Consider the following 12,623-nt stretch of genomic DNA (forward strand, 5'->3'; position numbering starts at 1 on the left):
AGAGATCAGAGGAAAAGTAGAAAAAGACAAATAAAGCCAAGTCAGGCCAGCATGCTTACAGATGTGTGGGTCAGGTGTGGAAAAAGGCCAACTCTGTTGGTCAGTTGAGTCCTGAATGGAATCAAGTTTGGTGGTGGATGGGATTTTGCACTACGTTTAAATAACCCTAAAACTAAGTACTGACACCCCCACACCCACACACACACCAACAGTTAGCTCCCTGCCCCCCCATGTTTGTAGGGCTCTGTGACTCTAAGAACAAGCAGTTGCATTAACTAACAAGAAGCAGACCTCCTACGCAGAGTCCTAAGATCCAAACAAACCCAGTTAAAGGTGTAGAAGCAAGTGACAATGCCCTGAACATTTCTCCCCTGGCTGAGGGTAAACAGGAAGTGAAATCTTCCCTCCTAGCTGCAGGTTATCAGGAAAAACAGTGGATTCAAACAGTCACCTGAACTCCAGACTCTTTTTAAAAGCTTTTATTTTGTTCCTGCTAATGAAGCCCCCAGCTGCTGTAGCCAAGACCCCCACTTCCAAACAGACCCCAAATGTTCACAAAAACTCTGGCTACGTAGTCACAGAGGAAATGGATTGCTTTACTTACCAAATAAATGTTCGAGTAACTGTCTCATTTTTCCACAGTTAGGAAGAGAGAACAGCCTGGCAGACTTGGGACTTGATCAAAAATGAAATTGTTTTTAAAGAGTTACATGGTATTATTAAAAACACACACCAGCACCACAACAATACAACCCAACAACTGGAAAGGGAATGCTGTCAGGAGCCACAAACATGATTTTATTTCCTCTGCACTCTATCACACAGGAGCACAGAGGATGATACAATGTTTAAAAAAATAGCCATTTGAAGGAAGATAAAATTAGATCCATATCTTACATCAACCATAAAAATAAGTTTCAAATGAATTAGGGATCTGAATTAAAAAAAAATAAAACATTACAAATACAAGAAGCAGCCATGGAATAAATTCTACTTTAAACTTAGTATAGGAAAAGCTTTTTAAGGATGATTCAAAATCTAGAATCAACAAAAAGCAAGATTGATAAATTTCACTATATAAATGTCTTTGAATGCTTTGTATAACAAAACCACTATAATGAAAAATCAAGAAGCAACTGACAGAGACAAAAGATTCACAATATATATGGCATAAAGGGATAATAATGCTAATATATGAAGAACTAATCTAAGTAAGTATGAAAGATAATGTTGTGATAGGCAACTTGGAGGCTAAAGAAAAATAACTTTGTATACATGCTTTTAATCCAAAGAATAAAATAAATATCCATATGTTCATAATTATATAATAAATAATCAAATAAATAAATGATGAAAAAGCAAGAGCTCTTTCACACAAGTTCCAATTGATAAACATAGAAGGAAAAAAATACAGAATTACCATTAGATAAATGTCACAGTAATAATTGTTGAAGGCAAGATCCACCAATGGATACTAAAATTATTGGGCAATATTTTGAAGACAAATAGTATTTGCATAGTCTGGAAGTATGTCACCCAAGATGCTTATCAATTGCAATAATTTTATAGGGAATAAAATGGTCAGACACCAACTTAATCAACTGAGAAAGGTAAACATGACCAGCAATAAGACATGTCAATATCATGAACTCAATATGACACATTGAGATAGTTATAATATCATTCTTGTAGTATTGTCACCAAAAAGAAACAGCCTCAATCTAATCATGAGAAAATATCAGACACATCCCAATAGAATTGCATTCTACAAAGTAAGGGAGCAATATTAATCAAAAGTGTGAATATCACAAAAGATGAGGAAAGACTGAGAAACTATTACAGGCTGGACTAGAATAAGGAGAAATAAAACTAAATGTTATATGGAATTGTCCTGGGCCTCTACTATTTAAAAAAGAACATTAATGGAAAAATTGGTGAAATTCATAGAAGGCATGTAGTTTAGTTTCCAAAGTTACCAATGTTAACATAGTGTTCTTAACCATTATATTATGGCTAAGACATTAGTCTTAAGGGACATATGGTAAGGAACAGAAAGTAATTCTGTAATATTTTTCATCTATTTTACAGCTCTAAAGCTGGTTTAAAAGAAAAAAAATATTTTTAAAAATCCTAATAGAAAGTAGAGAAGACTGTTAGGTCTTATGATGTTAGGAATACCCAGGGGAGGTTTCCCAGTCCTTAAAACTCTGGGGACATTTTTGTCTATGTTTATATAAAAAGCTTCAGTCTGGGCCTGCTAGTAAGTTAAGGAACATAGCTTCTACTCTAGTGATGAGGATGACATAATTACTGAGTTACAGGGCTCCCTTTACCATCCTGCCTCATCACAGACCTTGAATAATAATAAGAACCTAATAATCAGTTACTAAATCATAATGAATGACCATCTGACCTGACTGAAATTTCACTGTACAAAAAATTTCTAAGAAAATGTAAAAGATAATGCACTCTTAGCTTGTTGTTTTTTTAAGAAAAAAAAGATGTACATTGCAGAATTACTTATCATAGCCAATGAGTGAAAAATTAATATCTCAAACTAGGGAATTGATTAATAACTTTTAGTATATTCATATTGTGGAATGCCAACAAATAATTAAAATATTGTTGTAGACTAAGTATATTATAGATCATGTTCCCAAAAATTAAATAAGTGATATAAATAAATATCACCTATTATATATATATATATATATATATATATATATATATATATATTACACATATATAAGTACTTCCTATCACTCTACTTAGATAACAAGATTGAGAGAAAATTTGGTGAAAAAACATTCTTTAAAATGTTAACAGTAGACACTATTGGGCTGGGATTGTGGCTCAGTGGTAGAGTGCTTGCCTCGCATGTGTGAGATACTGAGTTCAATCCTCAGCACCACATAAAGAAATAAAGATATTTTAAAAAATAGAGTAGTCACTATTGATTGATGAGAATATATCCTGTTCTATTTTAAATGTTATTATTTTTAAAACAAACTAAGGAGACTTCTGGTTTTAAAATGGTGGAGGAAATACATCTGTACCCCTTTTCTTCTCCAAAGTCACCTTGCTACAACAGGCAGAAAACAAATAGAAATGGAAACTATGTCTTTGACAATACTAGGAAAACTAAATCTGAACCAATATATACAAGTAGGGAATTGCCCAATATAGAGACCAGTAGAGAGGCCCACAGGAAGATAAAGCCAAGACCCACCTGAAAACACAGAGCTCAGACAAAGCCTGCAGAGCACCTATTCTCCTAAGATGTGGGAGAACCCAAGAAGAGCAGCTGATAATTCCTTATCTAAACAATGATGTTGGAACATGCAAGCTTGTAGTTGAAATTCTTTGGTCCTCATTTGGCACTCAGAGAAGTAAGGAATCTGGAGCTGCAGAAAGAACCACACAGACATCTCAACTGAAAACAACCTGTTGTTGAGATGGGGCAGAATAGAGAAAGATTCAAACTGACCCCTTTGGATAAAGTGAAAAAGTAAAGTCCAATCAATTATCTTGTATACAAACCCACACTCACACAATCCTGTGTTGTAAATCTTATTACCATATTAGCTAAGATTAGGTTTACCTATATAACAACCAAAAGAAGCCTTAGAATGATAGATGACTATTTTCTGTCATTGAAAAATTTCAAGAAAAGGATTTGTATGATGATTGAGTTTGTCATCAAAGAAACAGCTCCTAACTTTCTGCGCTGATATTCATGTGGTTTACATGTTCCTGATCACCACACAGTCACCTAATAACTTTCAGAGCACTTTTGGATAGTTGAGAAAGAAGACCCCATCCCCTTCCTACTCTGAAGGTGCTTACTTTGAAGCCACAATCAACACTTATGTATTTTTGGACAGAGTTTAGTCACATGGCCAAAACCAGCAGTAAGGAAAGCTGGGAATTTTAGAGTTTTATGCAGGCACAATGACAATGAGTAGAATTGGTATCTGTTGTTATAGAAGGGAGAAATGGATGTTAAAGAATGTAATTAATAACTTCTGAAATGATTGCAAACCAGATGAAAAGCTTCACAGCTCAGAAGCACAACCTTGTCTTGTCTCCTACAAACAGGTGTCGAAAAGAACATATTCAGAAATAAGTAGTTATTACAAAGGAACCAGTACACAAAATACATGAAGATGTCCCAAGCAAACAAAGGAGATATATAGACAAAACAATTTCCACATAAAAAAACTAAATTTTGACAAAGCAAAAATGTTGCCATAAAACAGATAAAATTATGATTAGGCATATTTCCATATAATCAAAGAACTTAATAAAAACTTTTAACAATCTTGAAGCAAAGATACAAGAGCCAGGGAAAGGATGAATAAATGTTACTAAAAATACTATAAAAAAGTGCTACAAAAGTAAGCAAAATAAATGCAAAAAAGAACATTAGAAGCTCACCAAAGTTAAATAAAATGGGGACAATTAACATCTTTGGATTATATGTGTCCAATTCTATATTCAATCAAGATATCATTAAAAATAAACAAAAATAAAAATCAAATGTATGGTATGCCAAGAAAAGATGATGTGGGATAGTTGAAACTGAGAAGATATTAGGTTCCAGAGTTGAAGGATCTGTTGGGTGCCCGCAGGAAAAAAAGATCAGGTCTTGAATGTGGGCAATAAAATAAAAGTGTCAATGGGAATCTAGTTGAAAACTCCACAGCTTTTAACCTTATATGATAGAGGAGCAATGGCTACAAATATCTTGGAGTCCAAAGATTTTTTAAACTAGCTAAACCAGAGGTCAGAGAACCTTTTTCGTAAAGAATCAGATGGTAAATGTTTTCAACTTCGTGGATCATACTGTCTCTGAGTCACAACTACTCAATTCTGTGGTTGTGAAGTAGCCATAGACATTAGTTAAATAAAAAGGCATGGTTGAATTCCAATAAAACTTTATTTGTAAAAACAGTCTGCTGGATTTGGCCCATGGGTCATAATTTGCTGACATCTAAGCTAAATAATCACTCAAGACAAAAGAGAAATATTTTTGAGGCTGCAGGCTCTTTCTTTAGAGGTACAATCCTCATAATCTAAAATATTAGAGGATAAACTTCAGTGGACAAAAGATAAATGAAGAAACTCAAGCAAACATACTGGCAAGAAATAAAAAGCTAAAATATGCTGTACTACCTGGAGAACAGAAAAAGAGACATACCTTCCGGCTTCTTTTGCAAGTGCTTTAGAGGCCCCATGATGTGAAAGGATAATTCAGGAAACTAAGACGTCTGTTGGAACCATAAAAATTATGATCAGTTCTAAATAAGTAAGGTGATATCACTTTCACAGAGCCCTTTTAAAAGCATCTAGAGATTTACAGGGATATTTGGATTGTTAACTCACAGTGACAACTGAAGTAAGAGGACCTCTATATTCTCACATGTAAAATGAAGGGTTGAATTTAATCAGATCCTCAGTGCTGGCTGCTCATTAGAATCACCTGAGGTTTTTTTTTTTTTTTTTTTTTTTTTTTTTTTTTTTTTTAAGTGCCTCTTGGGTCCCATCCAAGACCACTTAAATTAGAATTCTGATATGCCACAAAGGGAAAGAACCAAGGGATGTGATGGTTTTTGAGGTATTTTAATTATTAATTCAGGCATTTAATGTACATATGTGTACACATATGTAAATATATATTACACTTATATGTAAATATATGTGTGTGTACATATATAAAATTATTCAAAATTTAGAAACTTGAAAATGTTGCATAAAAACATCCAAACTACTTAGTAAATTTTCAATGTGTGTTTCTACAACAGAACACTAAAGTGGGCATTTTGGACCAAGCCACAAAAAACCTAAAAACCTAATGCCATCTAATATTAAAGAAACTGGTAATTTTTTTTATGAATAAAGAAAAAATTGGGTAAGCCCTTCTGACAATGTAATTCATTTCTTACTTTAAAAATAAAAGTATCCCTAGCACACAAGCGTAAAATATCAAAATGTTTTGAAAGTTAAGATTCTTAGGATGTTTGTTTGATTTTAAAGACCATCTCCATAAAATACATCCCTAATTTATTTTTTAAACAGCTCATTTCCAGAACTTAGCAAATCAGAGAGAGATTTAAGAATATAAAGGAAAATTAGTAAATCTCAGGAGAGAAATGAGAAAACAGATAATCATAATTATTATGATGACAACAGTTCCAGTTAGCCCAGGGCAAGTCTAGTGTGCACCTGTTATTACAGATCAATTATGAATGGTGCTTACTTTTAGTCTCAAGCATTTTTCTAGTGTAGGCAAAAAATAATATGGCAACTCTGCCATGGATGATTACAATAACAAATGAGTCATGTCTCTTCATTACATAAGACCCAAGAACCCATGCTAAGAAATATATTGGTGATTAATACTGTACCCTAACAAAAGGAAACAAGATCTTTACAAGAATATGTGATTGGGAATCAGTCTTAGTGTGTAGCATGAGGGGTGGAGCTAAATCATATAGCAGAGTCAACAGATAATATTTTCACAAGGGCACACACACAAGAGATACTGAAGGACAGATACTAGAAAACCAAATTGCATTTGTTGGTAATGGGATTGAAGAAGCTTGGATGGGGATCAGAAAAGACTTCCTAATATGTGGAGAGAAAAGCAGATCCAAGTATTGGGGTGCCAAAGACCAAATCTGGTCAGGAACAATAAGGGGAATGAGAAGTCTCAGGCAAGAGCTTGGGAAAGCTTGGTATAGGATGATTTTGCCAAGGAACTTCTGCTGTTTGCTCCAGTGTTTTATTGAACTGATCTCACCACAAAGATATCTTAATGCATTAAGTTTCTGGCACTCAGATAGAATTATAATTTGTAAAAAAAAATTTAAATGAAATCTACTATAAGATTTTATTAATTCAAACCTTTAATTAATTTGAACTCTTCAATTATTTTTCTAAAAATTTCTTTCCAAATCAGGAACCTTGGTTTTTAAAGAACACTAATCAGAAGGTCATTGTCCTGTACTTATGTTATTTGATCGTCTAAAATTTTCATGCATTAGGTAGAAAATTACAGTCTGCAGAATGCACAAAGATAAAGTATCAAGTCAGTCCCACCCAGGGCAATTCTGATGTGCACAGTCAATGGAGGGGCAGATGTCACTCTCACATCTCTTTCATATCCAAGAAGGAGTGTGTGACAATGCTCTAAAAGTGAATAATAATATTTTTTAACTCAACAAATATTTATTTAGCATCTACTATGTAGATGGCTTTATGCCTGCTTGATAATTTGTGGGAATGTGTGAAAATGTGAAAAATGAACTACAACAGCAAAAAGTATTTATTTAACAGTAATAAACAAACATCCCCCGGGATCCTTCATCTCTTCTTTCTGAGAATGGTTCATTGCTTAGGCTCCTTAAAAAGGCACAGGCTTAATCTCTGAGTAGCCTATGACCTTAGAGAAAGCAGAGAGCAGCCTTTAAGCTCATGGCTTCCTGGGTGCTTCCTTTTCAGACACTCCAAAGCCTCAGCTTCTCTTCTTATCCTAAGGGTTAATGAGCCAATTCCCTTCCAATAAATTCTGCATTTGCTAAGTTAATTGCAGTTTGTTGCAAATAAACAGAATTTTCTGTTGACTAAGACAGATAACAATTTCTGTATGCTATAAATAAACAGAAATTTCTGGTGACTAAGACAGATAACAAAGGTGAATTTGATATTTTAATTTAAGAAAGTAACCAATAACTTTTTCTGACATTTGATAAAATTCATGTCAAGAATATAGCAACCAAAGGGAATTTCTTCTAGAAAGAAATAGATTAAATATAAAAGGAAAGAAAAAAGCCCAGTAATAAATAAGGTATAATCTTAGTGAAAATTCTTAAACCTGACACTAGAACCATAGTAAATCCATTTGGGTGAAAATAAAGTGAGAGGGGAATAGTTAATAACTGTGGCAATATGCTAAAGCCTGTTCAATCAAATGGAAGTTATAATTAACAACTTTCTAAAATATACTAGCAGCCCTGGTTTTCTTAATTATAAATCATTACCCCTGAATTTACATTCATGGGTTGAATTTAGACAATGTAAAGGGTTGAACAAATGTTTCAAACTATCACCACTTGACATTGCTTCTTGCTTAGCCCGAACAGCTTAATTTCAGCAACATAGCCACTTTTCACTTAGTACAGTATTTATGAAATTATTTGAGTATCCTATTTTGCTTCTGTAGTTATTTTCTAAAAAATGAATGGGCAATAAAAAGGTAAACATATCAGTGTTACTAATAAGTAATATATATCTCCCAAGCTTATTATAGTGAAAACCAAAATAGAGATCATTAGTTGTATAAAAAATAGCAGATCTCTGCCATCAGTTAACATCCTTGGGGTCAAGTTCTTAAATTGAAACTTAGTTTTAAATGAATAAAATGATCTTACATAAAGTGTATAAAAAGATAGAACTACCATCATGTTTCCTAAAACTTCCGGTATACTTAAGGATTATTTATTCTTCCGGAAACAGTTATCCATTATAATACCCAAGTGAACAATTCAATGTCTATACATCCAATTTCCCTCACAGTCTCAGGGAACTATGATGTGCTAAGATAATGGACTGTCTCTAGGACGAAACTTGCACAGAGGCAAATTATGGGGGAAAACTCAAGTTTTCTTGATGTCTACTAGAAGTCCTTCACAACACAAAGTGGTTACAATTGTTCTTTACTGGCAATATTGTCTCTTAAGTAATAAAAGATACAGAAAGGATACTGCTGTTTTGGATCATCTTCTAACGGGGAAGAACTGAATGGTTACCATGTCATCCTGGAATTTGTAATGTGAAAAGGAAATACTGAAGCTGATGTTTGCTGAAGATTTTAAGACAGCAAATGTCAAAAACTTCAAAGGTAAGGAGGGAATTACAATACAAATGGGAATAGCTCAGAATACAGACTCAAGAAATGTGTAGGTCTGAGCCTCAGTATGACATTGAGCAAAGTGTTTCAATTCTCTGTTTCAGTGTTTTCCTCTGAAAAGTAAGGACACAGACTGCCTGGGAAAATCACTTAGCCTAATTTTTTTAATGAGAAAAATAATAGTATAGACCACATATTTTTTCTTGGAAAAATTAACTCATAAAATCCATGTAAAATATTTAGCACTGAGTTTAGTATATATTAAGAATGTTTATTATTATTTAAATGTGTCTTTAATTAATCTGAACAAACCAATTGAACTCTGTACTGTATTTTTATGTAATAAAAAAAATAAAGTTAAAAAAAAGAATGTTTAAACCTAAACATAATATTATAATTAGCATTTTATGGACTCTAAAATTCTAAGAAATAATTGAAGGATTTATGAAAGAAACTAGTCTAATCTGATAGCTCAGATTTAAAATGAATAGAAGATGAAATAAAAGAAAATGTGGCTAAGGATGAGCATCAAAGGCTATTAACAACTTCTAAGAATAGAATGTTAAAAGGCAAGAGCTCAGAAAGAAATTAAGTTGTATTTCTGAGGACAAAAGGACTTCTCCACCTACATTTTGAGGAAAGGAGAGGGACAGAATTTACATACCCTTTAGGGATTATTTTGCAAATTCACCAAAGGAAAAAGAGAAAGCAGATCTACTTAATTTCAATTTGAGATCTACATTCTCCAGAAGAATGGTTTTCACCTGAGAAAGAAAGATGATGCTAGGTAGAGAGAGTCTGTATCAAACTGTAGGGATAGAAGAGAGGAAGGAAGACATAGAATAATCCTTACAAGGATCCAGTCACCCAGATGTATGAACTAGGTGATAGCTCACAACTATTTCTAGGATCATAAATGCAATTGCTGGGGTAAAAAGATTTTTTATAAAAAGCAAGCTCTGCAATTGCTCTGACAAAGAAGCATCTGTGAACTAGAGATAATGCTCATTTAGATAAATTGGCCATATAGAGCTTTATAGATTTTGTTGTACCTTATGAAACATACTTCCTTTGATGCCTTCTCATGTAGAATATTTAATTATTAAAATGAACAAGACACTCCTAAAGTCAATCAACCATTTATAGGCATCATCCATTATAAAAATTTGCTTTGTTCTTCTGAAAACTGACAAGAAGGCCAATAAAACTAATCCTAAGCATCCAACAAGGTTTTAAATACTTGTTTGAGTGCTTAGTATTGAGTACTTATGTGCCAGCTGAGTTGGAAATGTAAGGATAATCCCATCTTCCTATGAAGTAAGATACATGATCATGTGAGCAGGTTAGTGGTCAAAGCATCATTTAAAATACTAAATACAGTTTTTAAAAAATGGCTGCAGGAACAGAGATGAAACAATAGTTATGATTTGAGATATAAAAGTAAGAGAAAGGGTGTAGGTGGGATTGCTACAACATAGCAACTTGTATGGCACTACAATCCAGAAGGGGCTCTGACAAATCACAACAGACTCAAGATTTTGGCACAGGGATACTTGTGGGTGCCAGCTGGCTCCTAGCCCTAGTTAGACAGGAGGCTCAAAAGGACAGAGCCTCAAAAAGGTTAATGGAATTTTGATAGGTGCAGAACAGGAGGTAAACAAAACAAAGCAAAACAAAACCTCTAAAGGGGAAAAAAAAAACAAACGGACAAAAATAGACCCCATAACCAAAGACTTCAAGCTCATCAATGTGCTGACATCATTAATTCATAAAATTTACAGAAAGATGTAAAAGATGTGGCTGAAAAACCTATTGAAAATCATAAATAACTTTGAGTATCAGAAAAAGGAGTTGGAATTTAATTCTTAATAGCCACCCTAATAGCTATGATTTACTGAGCACCTGCTCTGTGACATAATGTTGATGTGTATTATCTCATTTAATTGTCACAACTACCCTACAAGGAAGATAAAATTTATGACATTCACTTTACAAACTGAGGCTTGAAGAGGCTTATTAAGCTGTATAAGTTCATAACACTAGTTAAGTGCTAAAATTTAGATTCACATCTATAGCTCTGTAAGTCCAAAACAACCAGAACAACTAAGTTATACTCCCTTGACTGTGGAAAAAAATTGGAAGCAAAGAACATTCTTTAAAGAGAGAGACATGATCAAAACTGCACTTGTGTAAGATAAAGCATAGTTGGGGGTAGATTTCCTGCCACTTATTTTTTCAAAGCTAGCAACAGAACCTCTACTGCTTGGGGGTCTCTCGACTCAGAAAAGATTAAAGCCATTTTTTAAAAGGTTCACCTGATTAGAGCAAGCCCACTGAGGATAATTCCCTTTGGTTAATTCAAAATCAACTGATTAGGGACCTTAATTACATCTGAAAAAAATCCCTTTCACTTTGTCATATGATGTAACCTGGCTACTGGAATGGCATCCTTTGTATTCATAGGTCTTACACCACACAAAAAGGAAAGAGATCACACTAAAAATGGTGTTCTAGGGGGTCAGAAATTGTGGGGACCATCATAGAATTCGGCCTACCACATTCAACAACTTATTTGATACAATGCAGAAACAAAGACCAGTCAAATCTTTTAGCCTGAATAATTAAGAAAATATTGATGTCCTTAACAAACATGCCCATCAGGAGAAGAGGTTTAATGAGAAAGATAATGAATCTTGCATGGGGGTATTCATCTTGCAGTACTGGTGCACATCCATTTATCCTAAACCAATTGCATCTGCTCATTTCAATGGTTCCTAACATTCACTTAAAAGGTGTGGAGAGGGCTTCTTACATCTGGAACTGATTCTAATATAAAGTACACAATTTTCAAAAATGTAACAAATGGCCATGAACTTGAGAAACAATTAGTAAGTTATGTTGAAGAGTCATGTCTTCTCTTTTTAATTCAACAACAACCAGACACAGAAGTTTTTTTTAATTGAGTTTTATTAATAAATGCTTCTTTCAGGCTCTGTTATTTCTGAGAAATATCCAAGCATTGTTTTCCCTCCAGGAACGTTTATCTTAAAACATATCCAGTAATAGCTGAATGAGTTGTTCAGCAAGTAGATAAAAGAAATACCCAAAATAACAAAGGAAATATTCAGGTTATACTGATATAAATTGAAATAAATAATCTAAACTCTCATTTTAAACCATCTGAATCAAGGCTTTGAGATTCAAGCAGATCATGTATTCCATGGTTTGCGCAGTGAAACAGAATATTAGTACAATATAGAAGAGAAATTCTTACTAGATGTCTTCTTAATACCAAGCCTTATGCTAGAAATTTCACATGTGCTCTCTCATTTCATTCTGATAACTCTGACATATCATTAGCCTCATTTTTAAAAATAGATAAGGGAGTTGAAGCTGAGAATTTAAACATTTCCCCCAAGCTAGGAAGTAGGAATAGCTAGGTTCCAGGCCCAAATTTATCTTATTTTTTATATTGTGTTCTTCCACTATTAATCTTTCTTCAGTTCTCAGATAAGCTGAAACTTTCTCTATGAGGCCTTTCATGTTCACCCCCTGGATCTTCCAAGACTATGTTAGCTGCACATTCCCACCACATTTTCCTAGAATAACCAATTAGTGTCCATGTTCAATAAGTACTGGAGCTGTAGAACACAGATAGGACTCAAATCCAAGCTTTGCACTTGCTAAGTTTATAAATTTGCAAAATTGACTA

At 33.7% G+C, this 12,623-nt stretch overlaps 1 long non-coding RNA gene across 1 annotated transcript in view; it reads right to left on the minus strand.

Moving 5' to 3' along the window:
• Positions 1-5,200: 5,200 nt before the first annotated feature.
• LOC144252952 (uncharacterized) overlaps positions 5,201-12,623 on the minus strand; it is a 48,854-nt gene continuing 41,431 nt past the window's right edge. The window contains exon 3 of the long non-coding RNA XR_013343086.1: positions 5,201-5,270. This is a non-coding gene — a long non-coding RNA (uncharacterized LOC144252952). The remainder of the gene's footprint in view (positions 5,271-12,623) is intronic.

Source organism: Urocitellus parryii, unplaced genomic scaffold (genome assembly GCF_045843805.1).
Source record: "Urocitellus parryii isolate mUroPar1 unplaced genomic scaffold, mUroPar1.hap1 Scaffold_71, whole genome shotgun sequence".
Classification (NCBI taxonomy): domain Eukaryota; kingdom Metazoa; phylum Chordata; class Mammalia; order Rodentia; family Sciuridae; genus Urocitellus; species Urocitellus parryii.